The sequence below is a fragment of the Callorhinus ursinus genome, unplaced genomic scaffold (assembly GCF_003265705.2).
Source record: "Callorhinus ursinus isolate GAN/ISIS: 27379988/994484 unplaced genomic scaffold, GSC_fseal_2.0 scaffold1, whole genome shotgun sequence".
Lineage (NCBI taxonomy): Eukaryota > Metazoa > Chordata > Mammalia > Carnivora > Otariidae > Callorhinus > Callorhinus ursinus.
Genome location: NW_027397063.1, coordinates 89,785,649 through 89,805,200, shown reverse-complemented (window position 1 = coordinate 89,805,200; position 19,552 = coordinate 89,785,649). Strand labels below are relative to the sequence as shown.

At 32.5% G+C, this 19,552-nt stretch overlaps 1 long non-coding RNA gene across 2 annotated transcripts in view; it reads left to right on the top strand.

Moving 5' to 3' along the window:
- Window positions 1–19,552, top strand: part of LOC141370263 (uncharacterized) — a 146,876-nt gene that overhangs the window by 47,428 nt on the left and 79,896 nt on the right. Inside the window, exon 1 of one of the 2 annotated variants that reach the window (XR_012374172.1) lies at window positions 2,024–2,128. The exons of the other annotated variant lie outside the window; for it this stretch is intronic. This is a non-coding gene — a long non-coding RNA (uncharacterized lncRNA). Of the gene's footprint in view, window positions 1–2,023; window positions 2,129–19,552 lie in introns of those variants that run through there. 2 annotated transcript variants of the gene reach the window in all.

Below are 19,552 nucleotides of genomic sequence, written 5' to 3'. Positions count from 1 at the left end.
CATAAATGGGTAAGTGAAGTGTTTAAAATTGCTTTGGTAGAAATATGCCTATAGTAAAAGGAAAAAGCCAACTTGATCTGGAACTTGAATTTTGGGAGAAAAAAATTTACACAGGAATTATCCCTTGAGTGAATCTGAACAATTAATAGGTATTTTTGGCCAAAATAGAATGGGATATTGGAAGGAATACAGTCAATATGTGAGAACAGTTTGTCCACCTTAGATCAATTGAAGACTCTCAGTCTGAACATAACTCACAGGTTGATTTTACCCATTAAAATTTAATACAATAAATACTGTTGAAATTTTTTGTTTTCATTAATGTTATCAAATAATTATAGGGCGCCTGGGTGGCTCAGTCATTAAGCGTCTGCCTTCGGCTCAGGTCATGATCTCAGGGTCCTGGGGTCGAGTCCCACATCGGGCTCCTTGCTCCGCGGGAAGCATGCTTTTCCCTCTCCCACTCCCCCTGCTTGTGTTCCTGCTCTCGCTGTCTCTCTCTCTGTCAAATAAATAAATAAAATCTTTAAAAAAAAAAATTATAAAATTTTTGTTACACTTGTCAGAGTAGTTTTCAACCTTTAATGTACATCATAATCATCTGGAAAGCTTGTTAAAACACAGATTTGCTGCCCTCTCCCCCAGTTTCTGATTTGATAGGTCTGGGGTAGTCCCAATAATTTGCATTTTTAACGAGCCCCAGGTGATGCTGCTGCTGCTAGTAGTCCAGGGACAACACTTTGTGAAACACTGTTTTCCTATAAAGAATAGATTAAGTGTCAGGTGATCTGCTCAGGGCTTAGGGAAACACAGTTTTAGTAAAAAAATTCATTTTTTTTGAACCTCCCCACGTGTAAAATAAAAAGGTCGGACTGCACAATATCAATGACAAAGAAATACAGGCACCCAGATAGGTTAATGATGAGAATCATTTCAAATTGAAAATATTCTTTAAAAGAGGATGAGTGTCTATGAGAAAAGGGCAAAGAAGTATAACAATATTATATCTTTCCTCTGACCCAAGCAGTTCAGTTCAGTCCCTGAGTATTAAGACCCAATCAGTAGAACAAAAGCCCAGCCAGACCCACGAACCTTGAATGATAGTTTAGAGATCATCTTTCCTCCCTTTGTTAAGATCATGCCCTCTCAGAACTGCAATCTACTTGTTAGTTTCCCAACTTCAGGTCTTGCTCTTCCTGAAGGGAGTTCTTATATTTATATGTATTAATATGTATTTCTTCATCTCATAAAATTTTCATTGAGGTCTTAGTACTCTACAGGGGTTTTCACCTGTTAGCTGTTGGCTTACCCACATTTTTAAAAATTTTTTGTTATGTTAATCACCATACATTACATCATTAGTTTTTGATGTAGTGTTCCATGATTCATTTTTTGCGTATAACACCCAGTGCTCCATTCAGTATGTGCCCTCTTTAATACCCATCACCAGGTTAACCCATCCCCCACCCCCCTCCCCTCTAGAACCCTCAGTTTGTTTTTCAGAGTCCATCGTCCCTCATGGTTTGTCTCCCCCTCGGATTTACTCCCCTTCATTCTTCCCCTCCTGCTATCTTCTTCTTCTTTTTTTTCTTTTTAACATATATTGCATTATTTGTTTCAGAGGTACAGATCTGTGATTCAACAGTCTTGCACAATTCACAGCGCTCACCATAGCACATACCCACCTTTTAATTCAGTGTTTCCTAATTCCCAAGCAGCCCTAGCTTTCTGTGTTCGGTATGCAAAGTTGGTAGTAGGGAAACTCAAGTGACTGTAGACTTCAGAACCTATAATGATGGTTGGGCCGGTGGAGGGAGCTGTTGGCTTGAGAATCACTGACCTTTTGGTCTCTAGCAGACAAAAGCACACATCTCACTGCTAGTGAAAAGCCTAGTGCTAAACATTTATTTCTCTGAGTTCGTATTTTCGTTTATGTTGCTTTAAATTTGGAAAGAAAATCACCTAATGGCTTTGAATTTGGAAAGATAATTACCTAATATCAAAGGACTGTACCCGCAATGGCCTTCGTGACTAAGTGGAAGGTTGGTAGGAGCTGGACTTGAGAAGATAAGACCTGTATGATGTGATGAGATTTGCTGAGTGAGGTGAACAGTTCCTTATTAAATAAGTGAGTTTGAGGGTGCTCAGTCCTAACTCAAATAAGGTATAAATTATGTTTCATAAGAAAAGTACAAAATAGAGCTTCTGCCTTCGTGTGTATTTGTCTTTAAGGATAAATTTTCATTGGAATTCCAGAGTTAATCATTTAATAGAATGTGTAGATTTAAATTGATTTACTATAGTGTTGAATTTTATGACTGATAAATAGTGCTACTAATCTGAAGAAGACCAGATGTGTGAATAAAAAAGAGTATTTAGTGATGGTGAATAAAAATTTAAAATGTGACGCTTCCATAGTATGAAATTTACTTTTAAACTCAAAAGGTTAAGTTTTGCTGTATGTGTATGCCTAATTTATGCTTTTCTTTGCAATGATATGGTTCATGATAATTCAGAATATCAGATAACTGGTAATTTTAAGTTTTCTCTTTACTGAATACTTACGAGATTACTAACAATGATAAATATAGCTTAGTTTATAAGATAGTCAATAGTTTATTTCTAATTCCTCTAACTTACATAAACTTTTACCATAGTTAACATTTCCTTGAAACGACAGCCCAAAAAATGGAGAGAAAAAATAGACTGATAGTCAGGAGATCCTAGGTTCTAGAGATGGCTTCTCTTCTAGCAGTATGAATTTGTAAAAATTACTTAATCTCACTGGGCTTCAGTCTTTTTATTTTAAATTTATAAGTTTCGACTTCTAAGCCCTTCTAGTTTTGCTATTTTTAATTTTTTTCAAATGATTTTTGCTTAAAGTTAGATCATTCAATTTACCAGAGTAAATCCAAATATAGCATGTTTTAAAACCACATTGTTTCAAAGGTGCATGTATACATGAAAAATATTCTAAATTTATGGTTAAAGATATACGTATTTTGACATAATTTTTGATCACTTTAGTTACTGAAGAATATTAGTAGTTTGATTTTTATTAATATATTTTTTAGTTGTTAGAACTACTATTTTCATATTGTGTACCATATGAAAAATTATTTTCATATAGTGTACTATTATAATTTTTACAATCCATAAAAATAATTAAAATCCCCAAGGAAAAAAATATGGTTTAGTTAGAATTTTTAGAAGTTAATGAAAAGTCAGTGAATAGTCAGTTTAGACTTTATATAAGAGGATATCAAAGAACTTTATGCATCACATAGTCATAAATTTCATTTTTCAGAGAGAAAGCTTTAAATGTGATCGTGATAAAAATATTGATAGAAACCAAAATATTAACCATAACCAAAGCTGATACCAGGTTTTAGAAATCCCACTAATGCCTCTAAAGTATTATTATACCTCTCTTATTTAGACTGAGAGCCTTGTGAATTGTTTTTCAGTTTAATCCAGTAGATTAAGCTTTATGAATCCTTTGGTTGAGATTTTCTACTGATAGCTGTTGTTTCTCTGTGATTAAAAAAAATAAAATCAAGTTTAGAAGGCTTTGTAGGCAATCTGGTTTTGCAAGGCTCTCTCTCTCTTCTAAAACATTAGAAATACAACCTACGACTTGCCTCTCTTGCCAAGGGTGTTATTACTTTAATAATACACAGATTTGGACTTTGAATTGCATTTCAGGCAATCAGAGACGTTACTAAAATTTTATCTTGTATGCAGGTAAATGTGTAGATTCATTTTGTATATCTCATCCTCAGGAAGCATTAATATGATTTCCTTAAAGTCAAATTTATGAGAAAATAATGGAGAATTATGGTAATACCCTTTATTCCTTATCATTTTCTTTTATAAAAAGGACTCTCTGAAAATATAAGTTGGCTCTGACAACTTCTTTCTTCTGTGTTTTCTTGTCCCCCTTTTTTTTTAATATGTAAATATTTTGGATTTAGGACTAGAGCCCCCTAACTTCTTGTGTAAAGACATTTCTAAATCTGTTTGCCATCTATTAATTTTATATGATTCTTAAAAATAAATTCAGAATCATAACTCTTACAACTTCACGTTGGCAGCAAGCATCCAATTTTATTGTGTCCTCTGCTGGCCTGATATCACTAATGAGAGCCTGAATGTCACAAGGCAATGAGGATTGCCCATCAGTTGCAGAGCTTAGTCAACTGTGTAATGAAGTCTTGTTTGTTTGCTTTCTTTTGTAAAGCACTTAGTGAATCTCAGCACATTTTCAGCAGCTTAGTGATATTGCTCATTTCATCACTTCTAAACTTTTTGCGTCATTTTACTAACCATTACTGAACTTTATTTCATTTTGCATACTTAGTAAGGCAGTGCCAAAGTAATTGACAGTGGAGCAGCTAATAGGCACCAAACCAGGGTAATTACTACTATAGGAGAAAGCATCAAAATTGATAAGAAATTGAAAACTACATTTGCCATATTTCTGACACATTTTTCAATGATTTTAAAACTAAAGTAAAAAAGTAAGTATATGCTTAGTATTAAAAAATAAATAAATGGGTACATAAATAAAAGAATTACAGAATAAAATGTAGAAGTCCCCATTTGATGTATCCCTCCCATTCCTACACTCAATAGTCTGATTTGTATACTTCCAGCTCTCTTCCCCATGTGGGCTCAGGGCCAGACTTAATTTGAAGTAAAGAAAAAAAAAGCAAGATGTCCTGTAATACACCAAAATTTAAATGAGCATCACATAAATTTATAATTAAAATGTATTTTGTGATTTTCATTTTATATGAATGAGATCATAATTTTTAAAAAAATCTAGAATGTTCCTTATGATAAACATACCATATTTTATTTAGCCATTTATCATTGATGGACATTTAGTATTTTTCAGTTTTTGATTATTACAAGAATGCTGTGAATGGAATACATTGTATATATATTGAAATATTTTTCTAAGATTCCTTTAAAGGGACAAAGAATATGCATATTTAAAATTGTCCCTCAAAAAGTGTATACCAATATATACTAAAACACTGTATGTTAGTCTCATTTCTCTAGGATTGCAATTTAAAAAAGATTGCCAATATGTTGGTTGAAACATGTTTATTTTAAACTTGGCCATTATCCTAAAATTTCATATTATTTTTATTTATTTATCATTCATGGATGAGATAATATGACAATATAATATTACATATAATGTCAGGAATAGGGGCTAAATTTGATCAAGTACTTACTTAGAGGCTGGAGATCTTTGACTACCTTTTCAATTTATCTAAACTTTTTATTTTATTCAGGTATTTTTACCTTTTGTCAAATTTGGTACTAAAGATATTATAAGAAAATGTCTGATAATGGAAAATTTCAAGGTTAACTAACATTATACGTAGCCTTCCCTAACATTTAAAAATATATACTTAGAATTATGTTCTTTATCTATCCCTAAAGTAGTTTATAATATATTTTTTAATTTTAACAAGACCTAAAAATATTTCTCTCTCCTGTTGATATTTCTTAAAGCCCACATTTGATTTTATTGCTTCAACTTATTATTATTGGCAAATTAAGACCACTATTCTTCATCCTTATTAATTTATTCTTTTCACTTTCTTTATGCTCTTTATTCCTCTAGTTTTTTGAGACAAAAATTTTATTTATTTTCAACATATATTTTCATGACAAATATTTAAGACTAAAGTTTTTTAGTTGAATACCATCTTGACTAGATTCATAGATTTTTGAGATGTATTACTTTTATTGTCTTTTGTTTCTAAATGGCCTGTAATTTCTGTTCTAATTTCTTTTTTAAACCACTAAAAATATTCTAAAATTTTGCAAATTTATTCTTCTTTGGTTTTTCTTTTTCTTTTTTTTTTTGGTTCATTTTATTAACACACTAACATAAATTTCTTCACTTTGGGTTGCATTTTATTTTGGTTCAGTTACATTCCCAGGATCACTTCCATTTTTTCCTTTGTGGAATAGTTTGAGATTATCTTTACAGCTTAATTCATGCTCTTTTTTTAGTAATGTTAGCATAACTGTTTGAAAAATATGTATATATCATTTTATTAAGGTACAAAATATAATGCTCACACATATCAAGCTTATTATTTTTAACACTCAAATTTTTATATAACTATGTTTTGTTCTGAAAGTCAACTATTTATGGATAAGCCTCCAATCTAAGAATAAAATTTGATTTGTGGATATTTTTTCATTCATAAAATTATACATATTGAAAATATATTTTTAAATGTATCTTATGACAAAAGTGGATGTTATCTGTTATATTTTTGGTAATGTCTACCTTTCATTAAGATAAGCTGTTTTTTTCTATTGAATGCTTTTACTTTGAATTTCATTTTTTTAGTATATTTGTATTTCGTTGTATTTTCCGCTTTTTTTAACACTCTAATTTAAATACTTGTATACATTATCTCAGCAACCACCATTCTTTATTTTTTTCAGTTCAACAAACATTAGTTCCTATTACATGTATGCACATATATATGTGCACAAAATATTTGAAATACAGAGGACTTTTTACCTGAGAAAGCTTACAGTCTACTCTTAATTTTTTGCTGAGTAATCATCACATATGTTTTCACAAAAAAAATTATTTCGATGCCACTATTTCTAACATTTGTGGAATAATAATTTTAGTAAACATATTTATAAGAATTTACTGAGGCTGACTCAGGAATGTCTTATAACCATATTGTTAGATATCAGTCAGCAAGCTTGGCTGAAAACATAAAAAAAAGTAGAATGTCGGTGTTGTAAATGAAAGAAATTTACTGAAAGTGTATGGAGTAGCTCCAAAAAAAAAAAAAAAAATCACCTAGCAGAAAATGAGGAGGGATAAGGAAAGTTAGGCAGTACCTAGCCCTGTAGCCAAAATTATTTCGGCAAAGTGTTTCCTACTGCCAGTACATCATCAGATGCTCCAGCTTGCACTACTGCTACCTAACAACGCTAGGCTCTGGGTGTGGCCTCTGATGTCACTGCTACTTCTGTTCCCGGGAAACCACTGCCACCTTTTGCCACCACAATAGAACCTCCACTGTCTGAATAAGAACATCCGAGTCTCGTACTTAGGTCACTTGCTCATGCCCTAACAATAAGGAAAGCCTGGAAAGAATTTCTTTGTCTATCTGGGCTCTTGGACTTCTAGAGTAAGAGATCAGTTCCTTCTGCCACTAAAACATAGAGTTAAGTATGTTGGAATATAGAAAGATAGTGCATATTCAAGGTAACAAAAGCAATAATAACAAGAAAAAGACAAATATGCACTATTGTATAGAAGAGATTAAAGGGATTGGTGAGTTAAAATCTGTTGATTTTGGGGGGGCTTAAGTAGTCAACCCTGGTTCATAAAAATTTAAGCTGTAAGTAACCACAGAAACCATCTAATTTAGCTGTTTTTTTTTTCTTTGAGACAACTGAGTCTGAGTGGTTAAGTGACTTGTCCATTGAAAACTATCACGTTTTTCTTTAATTTCATACATTTAGCAGATACTTAATGAACACCTAGTATGTATTAGACATAATTCCTATTGCTGGGGAAATAGTAAATAATATAATAATAATAATATTACTACTACTACTAATAATAATAATAAATAGAAAGAGGTGAAAATACATTTCCTGTTCTCATATATTTTATATTCTGATGAGAGGAGACTAATAAAAAACAGGTAATCAGATTAGAAAGCATATTTTCAGAAAGTGATAATTTATGTAATGGAAAATGACTGGGAAGTGACTGGGGATGGAAGTCAGAAAAAGAAATCAGATTACACTGAGGAAATGACTTTAAGACTGAAACTTGAATAAAGAGGCAGCTTGAAAAGATCCAAGGTTTAAGGGCATCCCAAACACAGGAATCAGCATATTCAAAAATCCTGATGAATGAATGAACTTGGTGTGTTAGGGGTGCATAAAGAAAGCTTGTATTGTTGCAGCATAAGGGAACAAGGAGAATAGTGGCCTAAAGTGAGATTAAAAAGACAAAATTGAGACTCGAGCCCATTTAGTACATTACAGGTCAACATTGTAGATGAGCAGTCAAATATTAGTATGATTATCATTTCTATGTATGTATTTTTCCTAAAACTTTGCAGTTTTCTTTTTATCTTTCAGTATTCAACATTTTCACATTTATGTTTTTTGGGTAATTCTCTTTATTTTCTTTTGCCATTTGATGGTACTCTTCAATTTAAAAATTTATCTTTCTTCAATTCATAGCTATTTTCTTACATTATTTCTTTGATTATTTTCCCCCTCCATCCTATCCGTTCTTATGTTCTAAAGTACCTTATCAATTGATGTTATGGAGATATGGATATATACTTCTCATCACTTAGTAATTCATTTCTGTTTTATAATAACACTTTTGCTTGTTCTTCCAGTTTGTTTATTTTATGTATAAATCTGTCCCATTTTCTCTTTAGTGTGTATATTGTGAATCAAGTTTTGTTGTTTTGTTTCGTTTTGTTTTGAGTTCCAGCAACTGGATTTTAAAAAATATCCCATTTTTCTTTTTTGTTTTCTATTATAAGGTTTTATCATATTTTTTTAAGTTTTACTAATATAATATTCTTTTTTTAAGATTTTTTTATTAATTTGACAGAGAGAGACACAGTGAGAGAGGGAACACAAGCAGGGGGAGTGGGAGAGGGAGAAGCAGGCTTCCCGCTGAGCAGGGAGCCTGACGCGGGGCTTGATCCCAGGACCCTGGGACCATGACCTGAGCCGAAGGCAGATGCTTAACAACTGAGCCACCCAGGCTCCTCACTAATATAATATTCTTATTCATTTAATTATTTTATTTATTTACTTCACATTAAAATTTATTTTCATATTATACTTATATTAAAATACAAATCCAATCTAAAATACAAATTATTTTAATATTATTACTTAATATTTTTTAATATTTTTACTTATTTACTTATTTCATTTATTCACTTTAAATCTATTTACTTTCTTATTTTTCTTTTTCTTCTATTAACTTTATTTCTTTCATTAACTTTATTTCCTTGGACCCTTGTTAGTTCTGCCTTTTTATTGTTCATGGTGATGTGTTTGTTGTTTTTACTTTGGCAAAAACTTGTTTTCATGTGTTTTTTTTCCTGAATTGTTTGATGTCTCAAGATTTTCCATTCCTTTTAAGGATAAGCGTTTAATTTGAACCATATTAGTAGCTGATAACTAGAGTATATTTTTTTTCAGTGAAGTGAAAACCAAAGATTTTATTTACAAACAAACTGACTTTCAAGTATATAATCTTCAGACTATTATGAACAGGGAGAATCCCTACTAATGAACATAGGTTATGATTCCTAGAAACTTAGTTTCAGTGGTTGAGGAATGGTTAAGCCACAGGTAAGCTTAAGGGAATATGGGTAGCTCATTTTCTGTGAATAAATCCACATCCCTTGCAATAATACAGCTCATTACTTGGGGCCACAGTTCTGTATCTCCCTTCTCATTAATCACTGACAATCTTCAGCATCAGAACTTATTAATTTAACTTAGGCTTTAAAATGCAGGGAATTCTTATTCTACTTCTCTAATATTTAATTTAATTTAATTTAATTTTTTAATTTAAGATTTTATTTACTTATTTGAGAGACTGAGAGATAGCGAGAGAGAGAGCATGAGCAGGGAGGAGAGGGAGAAGCAGGCTCCCTGGGAGCCCAACTCGAGGCTCAATCCCAAGAGCCTGGGATCATGACCTGAGCCGAAGGCAGACGCTTAACCAACTGAGCCACCCAGGCGTCCCTTAATTCTCTAAGATTTTTTTTTCCCTGAGAGAAACTTTGTGCTCTTTTATTTTTTTAAATTTTATTATGTTATGCTAATCACCATATATTACATCATTAGTGTTTGATGTAGTGATCCATGATTCATTGTTTACATATAACACCCAGTGCTCCATGCAGTACATGCCCTTTTTACTACCCATCACCAGGCTAACCTATCCCCCACTCCCCTCCCCTCTAGAACCCTCAGTTTGTTTCTCAGGGTCCATAGTCTCTCATGGTTCATCTCCCCCTCCGATTTACCCCTCTTCATTTTACCCTTCTCTAAGATGTTTTAAAAGCACCTTAATTAATTGCTCATGAAAATTTATTTAATCACATGATTGTATTTTTTATTGATTTAATCATATGGTTTAATATTTTTAAACTAGAATTTTGAGCAAGTCTAAAGGAAAAAGAAGTGCATTTTCAACATGCAACATCTCAACAATTTATTTTCCGTCCTTCTTCAAGAAGCTCCTGGAACATCTGTTCTATCAAAACAGAAGATGAAGCCAAAAAAGAGGAAGCTGTAAATGTGATGCAGGGAGAAAAGTTTTACTTAAAAATATTACATGTGATTTAACTTTATAAATTAACTACTCTCAACATTTTATGCATATGAAATCACTTATATCTCATAACATCCCTGAGAAGTAGAATTTGAACCCAGTTACAATTGACTTCAAAGTCGGTGTTTGTAAACCCTACAATGTGCAACCTCTCTCTATGCAGTACTGGAAGAAAATTCTCAGAATTATGGTGATGGGATGTTTGAGGCCACAGCTATACCAAAGATTTTGAAAGCTATATGCCCCTCTAGGTCTTTTGGGGACTAGAGGAGAAACTGATAGAATATATGATGTTTGATCTCACAGATAACTGAATCCACTATTTTACTTCAATGAAAGAAAGATATAAAGAGAAATTTAGTCGAGAAACTATTACATGACGTGAAAAGGTAAATTACAAAGGCCCAATGAAAACTAAAAACATGAAAAAAGTAGTAATTACAAACTCCATGAAAAAGAGACTTTGTCCAAAAAGAAAAACAAAAAGTAAGTAGAGTGCCCTATCTGAAGAATAACAATATTTAACTACTCATAATGACAGCAGCAAATGTTAATTTAATGTTAATGTGGAATGGGGTGCGTGGGTAGCTCATTTGGTTAAGTGTTGGACTCTTTGTTTTGTTCAGGTTGTGATCTCAGGATGATGGGATCCAGCCCCAGTCAGGTTCCATGGTCAGCTCAGAGTCTGTTTTCTCAAATAAATAGATAGATAGATAGATAGATAGATAGATAGATAGATAGATGATAGATAGATAAAATCTTTAAAAAATTAATGTGGCATAATTGTATTGGGATTATAAAATAAGTGAATATGCAAACTGAATCATTATTTATCCTAATAGAAGAACGATCATCTATTCATTGATAAATTCAGAGTTGGTAGAATTTGCATGTAATTTCAAAATACATGCCATCATTTAATTTTAGGTATAGTTTATACTTAATATTTGCTACAAATCTCATATGCAGGTTTATTCAATCTTTTTCTTGCAGGAAGCTTCCTTTCATGGAAGGGTTCATTAAGATCAGTATTCCCTGTTCATAACAGCTTGAGACTTATTAACTTGAAAGTCAGTTTAGTTGTAAATAAAACTTTTAGCTCACATTTTTTTTTTAAAGATTTTATTTATTTATTCATGAGAGACAGAGGGAGAGAGAGAGAGAGAGAAGCAGAGGGAGAAGCAGGCTCCCAAGGATCAGGGAGCCTGATGCAGGACTCGATCCCAGGATCCCGGGATCATGACCTGAGCCGAAGGCAGATGCTTAACCATCTGAACCACCCAGGCACCCAAGCTCACATTTTCTTTCCTTGAGTTTCATAAATACATTATTCTATTGTTTTCTGGCATGTTAAGTTCAAAAAAATCTGAGAGCAATCTGATTGTCTTTAAATCACTTGGTATTTTTGTGTATAAGAAAAAAAAAAGTGCCTTTTTTGAAGTCCAGTGACTTTACCAGTAGATGTCTTCTTTTGGCTCTTCTGGGTCAATTTTCTCAAGTAAGTGGTCTGCCATTTTAATAAATTGTTTCAAGTCTTCTTTTATTCCAGAAAATATTTCTTAAATTATAGTTTTTGGTGTTTGCTACATTCCATTGCTTTGATTTTATTTGCCTCTGTCTCTCAATATCTTTTAAGTACTTTGCATCTATTTATTCTCTTCTTTTTGATTAAAACAATTTCCTCCTTCCATCTCACTTCTCTTAAGAAGAGGTATAAAACTTCTAATTTAGTTTCTATTTCTGAAATGTTTTCTTTTTTCCTTCTAATTATTTCTTAAATTATGTAAGATCTTCCTCAATTTTATCTCTTCAATCACATCATGAGGTTTTTTTTTTTTTAAGATTTTTTATTTATTTATTTGAGAGAGAGAGAGAGCATGAGAGGGGAGAGGGTCAGAGGGAGAAGCAGACTCCTGCTGAGCAGGGAGCCCGATGCGGTTCCAAAGTTTGTTTTCTATCATTTTATTAAGTTTCTGTAGTTTGGTTTGAAATACAAAGTCATTTTTTTTTAATTTTTGGATGTGCCTTATTTACTATAGGTAAGTCAATCTGCTCTTATTTTTATTTCATTTATAATATATTTGTATGGGCTTTACTATAGTCCTTTTTTTATTGCTTATGTACAGATGAAATTAGTTTTTCTTTCTGTACTCTTAAGAAGATGGGGCGCCTGGGTGGCTCAGTTGGTTAAGCGGCTGCCTTCTGCTCAGGTCATGATCCTGGAGTCCCGGAATCGAGTTCCGCATCGGGCTCCCTGCTGGGCAGGGAGTCTGCTTTTCCCTCTGACCCTCTTCCCTCTTGTGCTCTCTATCTCTCATTCTCTCTCTCTCAAATAAATAAATAAAATCTTTAAAAAAAAAAAAAGAAGAGATACATCAAGATAGCCTTCCTAACTTTGTGGCTCTAGAACTTCTGTTACTTTTACAAATGTTAAAAAATGATATAGCCATGCATTTTTGAAATCTATTGGCTCTCTTTTTCTTTCCGAATTCTATCTGAATCTTCTCAGTGTAGATTCTATATCATGTAATTTCTCTCAATGTAGGATTTTTCTGGAAAGGACATCTGGTTAGTGGGTTGCAAGGGTCCATAACGCCCAGCCTCTTCTACCACAGACTTTTAGACAGTGTCCTTCCATATGCCTTTGAATTGGAATGTGCACAACCCATACCCAGTTTTGGCTGCTGTGTGCTGATTAGTTGCACAAGTTTTTAAGGAGTATCATCAATTTGTAGGTGATGTAAAGTTCTTATGCTTTCAGTTCTATCCATATTCCCTTTGCCATCCCCCTGCTTCCATTCTCATAGTTGCTGGTACTATGTGGGATCTTATTTTATTTATTTATTTTTGTTTGGTTTTGTGTTGTGTGTGTATGATTTAGAACAGCTTTATTGAGGTATAATCCATTTATCATAAAATTCACATTTTAAAATATTCATTTCAGTTGTTTTTAACGTATTCATGGAGTTGCAAATCTACAATTATCTAACATTAGAAAATTATCATCATCTCAAAAAGAAACTCATTAACAGTCACTTCACATTACCCCTTACTGCCAGGCCATGGCAACCACAAATCTATCTGATCCATAGATTTGCTTATTCTGGATATTTCATAAAAATGGAATCAAAAAACGTGTGTGTGTATGTGTGTATTTGTACCTGATTTCTTTCACTTAGCATAATGTTTTCAAGGCTCATCCATACTGTACCATTTTTATATTGCTGAATAATATTCTATCATGTGGATATACTACATTTTGTTTATCCATTCATCAGATGATGAACATTTGGGATGTTTTATCCAGATCAAATTCTTAGAGAATTTTATTACTTCTATAGATTCATATTTTCACTGTAGCAAATTCTCAGTCACACTATCAAGTTTTATTTTACCTAAAGGAAGACCATTTAAATCTATTTGAAGATGCAAATTAAGAGGAAAATAATATAAGTATTAATGAAAGTAAAAATGAAAAAGTAAAATTTAGATATATCTCAAAACATTATAATTTAGAAGCCATAGATGGTTATAAGACTCTAGTTTGAATGGGCTATGTTGTGAAGTTGTGAGTGTTCTGTCAATGTCAATAGAAATCTTCAATCAGTTGTTGGGTGACAAGCTAATAGAGATATCATAAGGAGGTTTCCCCATTGTCCTGGAAGTTAGACAAAATGATCATCATGATCACATCCAGTTCTCTGCTTTGATAACATTATGTTTACCAGAAATTATGAAAAAGTTTTAAATAATAACATTTTTAGTTGTCAGTTTTTATAGGGAAATAAAATATGGGCATTTCTATTATCTCACAAAATAATCATTCCTTTAAAAAATCTGAGCTCTTTTGCAAAATCTCACATTAAAAATGACATGGCTTTGTAGTAAAATTAAGGCAAGGCAAGGCCACTCAAAATCAGTAAAAATTTGTAGTTGGAACATAAAAACAAATAATGACATACCTTATAAATATACTGCTACAGTAAAAAGATATATGACATTCCTAATAAGTATGAATATTGTAGTACATTATAGGACTTACAAAAAGAAAGTAAAAAGTTAGCTCTGAAAGGAAGAATAAGAAAGGTTTGAGTTAGGTTGCTCTGTTACAAAAACAAAAATAAAAATTATAAGATGTATTAGTTTCCTGGGGATGCCATAACGGATTACCACAAACTGGGTGGCTTAAAACAACAAACACTTATTCTCTCACAGTTCTGGAGTCCATAAATCTAAATCAAGGTGTCAGTAGGGCAAGGCTGCCTCCCAGGAAGCTCTAGAGGGAAATTCTGTTACTTGCCTCTTTCAGTTTGTTGTTGCAGTACTCCAGCCCCTTCCTTTACTTACCCACAGCCTTGTCCTCTGCCCTCTTCTGGCTCAAATCTCACTGTGCCTTCCTCTTACAAAGACATTTGTCATTGGAGTTAGGGACCATCCAGGATGATATCTTTACCTCAAAATTCTTTTTTTTTTTTTTCAGAGAGAGAGAGAGAGAGCGCATACCTGCGTGTGACAAGGGGGTGGGGGGAGGTCAGAGGGAGAGGGAGAGAGAATCTTAAGCAGGCTCCCTGCTGAGTGTGGAGCCCTACGCAGGGCTGGCTGATTTCACAACCCTGAGATCATAACCTGAGCGTAAATCAAGAGTCGTATGTTTAAATGACTGAGCCACCTAGGCATCCCTCAAAATTCTTAATTACACCTGCAAAAACCCTTTTTCTAAATAAGCAATATTCACAGGTTGCAAGAAGTAGTATGTGGACATAAATTTTTGGAGCTACCATTTCACCCAGTACACAAGTATGATACCATACTATGTAATAATTATTTTTCAAGTCAGAAGAGTTTCCCAACATGATCCAATAGGATGATTGTGGGTTCAGTGGGTACCACGTAAAATAACATTTTTTCAGGGCTCACTGCATTCAGCAGTTACTGGGCACAAAGCACTAAAGTGCTAGGGAATATCATGTATGAATCAATGCAATTTCCACATTATACTGACATTATTCTGTGTTTAGCAATTGCATATCACTAATCCACTTTACAGAAAATATATATTGTAGCAGAAAGACTCCTTCAGAATAAGCCATAACTCAAATATAAATTAGCTGAAAACTCTGATATGGATCTAAAGCTATAAGTTACTGTCAATTTTGGAATTTTTAGAAAAGCAAAATTATGTTTGTTATTGAGAAAAACTAACAGAATGGTATTTTCAAATCATTTAACTGGAATTTAAAGTGAGTATATACAGCAGGGGAAAAATAATATTTTATCATATATACTAAAAATTATGAGTATAAAATAAAACCTTATTCCTAAAGAAAACATTTTTGGAACCATTTTAGTAGGCATATAAACACAAATATGTTGAGAATGGTTTACTTAAATATATGTATATATTACATAATTATATTCTATATTTATTATATAATATATATTCTATATTATGTATGTATATTATATAAATGCTATATATATATAAAAATATATGCCAAACTTAATGACTCTTTAATTTTCAAGGTTCACAATGAGGTATTAAAATTTAAACTTTTCTAGCTTTTTTTTTTTAACCCTCAGATGATATTTGTCAACTTTGGAACACGCTGAGTTCTAGTATTTACATTAATACTTTTGTTTACTTGGGCTAAAATAGAATAAGATCTACTGAATGTCTTTGGGGACTAAGAAGGAAATCCTTTCATATTTTCTTTCTGTCAGGTATTATATTAAAGAGAATATAATACCTTACAAGTTAAAAATTATATTAGAAGAGTCCCTGAAGGATTTGATTACCTTATTGAAACCCTGCACTGGTTTCAGTGAAATCATCTTGAAATACCCAAAGACTTTACAGAGTGTTTCTTACGTTGGAGTAAAAATAAAGATGTTTTGAGACAGGACCATGATAGAGTGACATTGCCTGATATTTGCTTCAACAAATTGACAGTAAAAAAATATTTTTTTCATTAATCAATAGATTTTAGCATACATAATCTCTCTTAGTTGCGTAATTGTGCCAAATAATGCTCCATGATTATGAAAAAGAAGACATTTCTAGCACAATGGAGCACCTGGCTGGCTGAGTTGGTAGAGCATGCGACTTTTGATCTGGCGGTTGTGAGCTCAAGCCCCACATTGGGTGTAGAGCTTACTTAAAAAAAAAAAAAAAAGACATATCTAGCACAAGAAAGATATAAACTTTGGATTCACAAAAGGATGTATGCTTTGCACATACAATGTAAATGTTCCCTTGCAGAAGTAAAGTTGGGCTTGGTTTTGGAAAAGACTATCAGTGTTTATTATATGTAATATAATTTTAATGACTTATTTTATTATTTTTAAGACTGTGAACTTTCAAATGTATACTCTATACTCCAAAGAAGGGAGGAAATATTTCCAGTGTTAAAGAGTGACATACTTCAGAGTGCAGAGGAAATGTGAAGAGTTAAAGCACTTAGAAACAATAATTTTGATAATCATTTTTTCAGCTATCGTGAATGTATTAGGTTCTTACATGATGAAGTACTGTTTCCCAGGAATGTTGAGTGTCCACTTTCTTGCATTTCTTTGTTGTCTAATTTGTAATTCTAAAGCTACTCAGAAATAAGTAGGTTTATTATTTTTTTTTAAAGTAGTCTCCATGTCCAGTGTAGAGCCCAGTGCAGGGCTTGAACTCTGAAATCAAGACCGGAGCTGAGACCAAGAGTCGGACGCTTAACTGACTGAGCCACCGAGATGCCCCATAGATAAACAGTTTTTTACAAGTACAGCACCTTCTGGCTGAGAAAATTTTTAATATTTAACAATTCATATTACTCTTAATTTGAATAAATATAAGTCTAGATGTAATATCTATAAAGCATGATTCTTTACATGGATAAGTAGATGGACACTGAATGATAGACTTGTGAATAGTTCTACTTTTATAAAAATAATTATTTTAAGTAATATTTTCATAAAATTAAATTCTGTATAAAATTTTAAAATGTGATATTAATGATAACATTTCTTTTTATTTTACTAGAGTATCTTGCATATTTTCAAATAATAAATATGTGAACATATTTTTAATTTTTGCATTTAATTTGAATTACAAAAATTCTTTAAAATGTATTGAATTTTCTGGGGTGCCTGGGTGGCTCAGTCATTAAGCATCTGCCTTCGGCTGAGATCATGATCCCAGGGTCCTGGGATCGACCCCCACATCGCACATTGGTCTCCCTGCTCAGCAGGAGTCTGCTTCTCCCTCTGCCTGCCACTCCCCCTTGCTTGTGTTCCCTCTCTTGCTGTCTCTCTCTGTCAAATAAATAAATAAAATCTTAATAAATAAATAAGTAAAAGGTATTGCATTTTCACATATCTTGAAATAATTACATTTTATTTATTTCCTTAGATCATTATGTTAAAATCTTTATTCTTATCACCAATAAATGATTTTGCAAGAAATGAAGGCAAGAAAAATGTTTTATGAAATAGATATATAATCATATGAAATAAACACTATATATAATATATATACATATATTTTTAGTATATGTATATACAAAAAATATTATGTGTGGCTGTGCATATGTGTTTATGCATCCTAACATTAGTAGCTTAATAGCTTATCCACACAGCATCCTGACGTGGGTAGCGATAACTAGTTATTTATCTTTGCTATGACACTGACTTAATCCTCTGAAAATGATTGCTTGATACATATTTTTTTGATGTTGTCATTAGAAGGATATACCTGTGAAGGTAAGTGGAAGGAACGTATTATTTTGCAGTTTGCTAGTTTAATTTAGTTTTATATATTAAGATGTATGGGAAGTATGGGCCTGCATTTGTACTCATGTATCCTGTCAATGTCAAGGACAGACCAGATTTGCTCTTGTAGGAGATTACAGTTTAGTTGAGGAGGAAGATACACAAAATTGACCCAAGCAAGTATCCACGAAGGGCTCTAATGGCATGTTCCAAAATGCCGGTTATGCCCAATCATGACGAGAAAATAGCCTGAAATGACAATGTAAACATACTCATTAGTGCATTTCTGATATTGTAAAAATGAATATTCATTGTGGAAAATTTGACAAATACAGGAAGGTGTAAAATTTAACATTTTTTCACAGTGCCGACCTCTGGAGTAAACTGTTAATATTTTAGCTATAGTTTTTCAGTCTTATTTAGTTGTGATTATTTTCTTTGTACAAAATTTTAAAATATTGACCTTTAGTTTTATATGTATGAAAACAGAATTTTCACTTTGAAAAAATGTGTACATTAAAAATACTAAAAATTGTCTAGAATTTTATGAGTCATAAATAATATTTTTGGTATACTTCTTTTATACTGTTCTTGTATGTGCACACATATTTATATTTTGAATATTACGTAGTTATTGAAGGAACATCACTGTCTGAGATTCAGGAGCACATGAAAAGGGACTAAATGCTAAATGACAGATAATGTCACATACTAGGTGATTTATTTTTATTTTTCAATTAAAATCAAAGCAACATAATGGATAAAATAATTCAGTATGAGTTTTAATTATCAAGAACAATCATTAATTATGTTTGTTGGCTATCATAATTGCTTTTATGTTGCTCTAAGCAAACTAATAACATAAATGAGGCAAACGAAACAAAACAAAACTTTGTTTAATAATTCACTGATCCTAGTAGCTCAACTGTGTAGTTTGGATATTATTAGCAAGCACCTGAAGAAAGAAAAAACACTATTTCATGTTTTAAGCTTCTATCAGGAGAAAGATTCCATCTGCACTCTTGATGAAGGATATGTGCTCAAGAAGTGTTTGCTTGTACAGGGAAAGAAGCAAAAAGAAGCAACTTAAGGTAGTATTACAGGATTAAACCTTACGCTTTAGGCTGCAAAATTGATTTTTCACTCTAGGACCTAAATAGAATAAAAGTTCTGTTAATTTATTACTATCACGGGGCACCTGGGTGGCTCAGTCGTTAGGCGTCTGCCTTCGGTTCAGGTCATGATCCCAGGATCCTGGGATCCAGCCCCGCATCGGCAGGGAGCCCACTTCTCCCTCTCCCACTCCCCCTGCTTGTATTCCCTCTCTCACTGTCTCTCTCTCTCTCTGTCCAATAAAGAAATAAAATCTTTAAAATATTATAAAAAATATTTTTTAAAATTTATTAA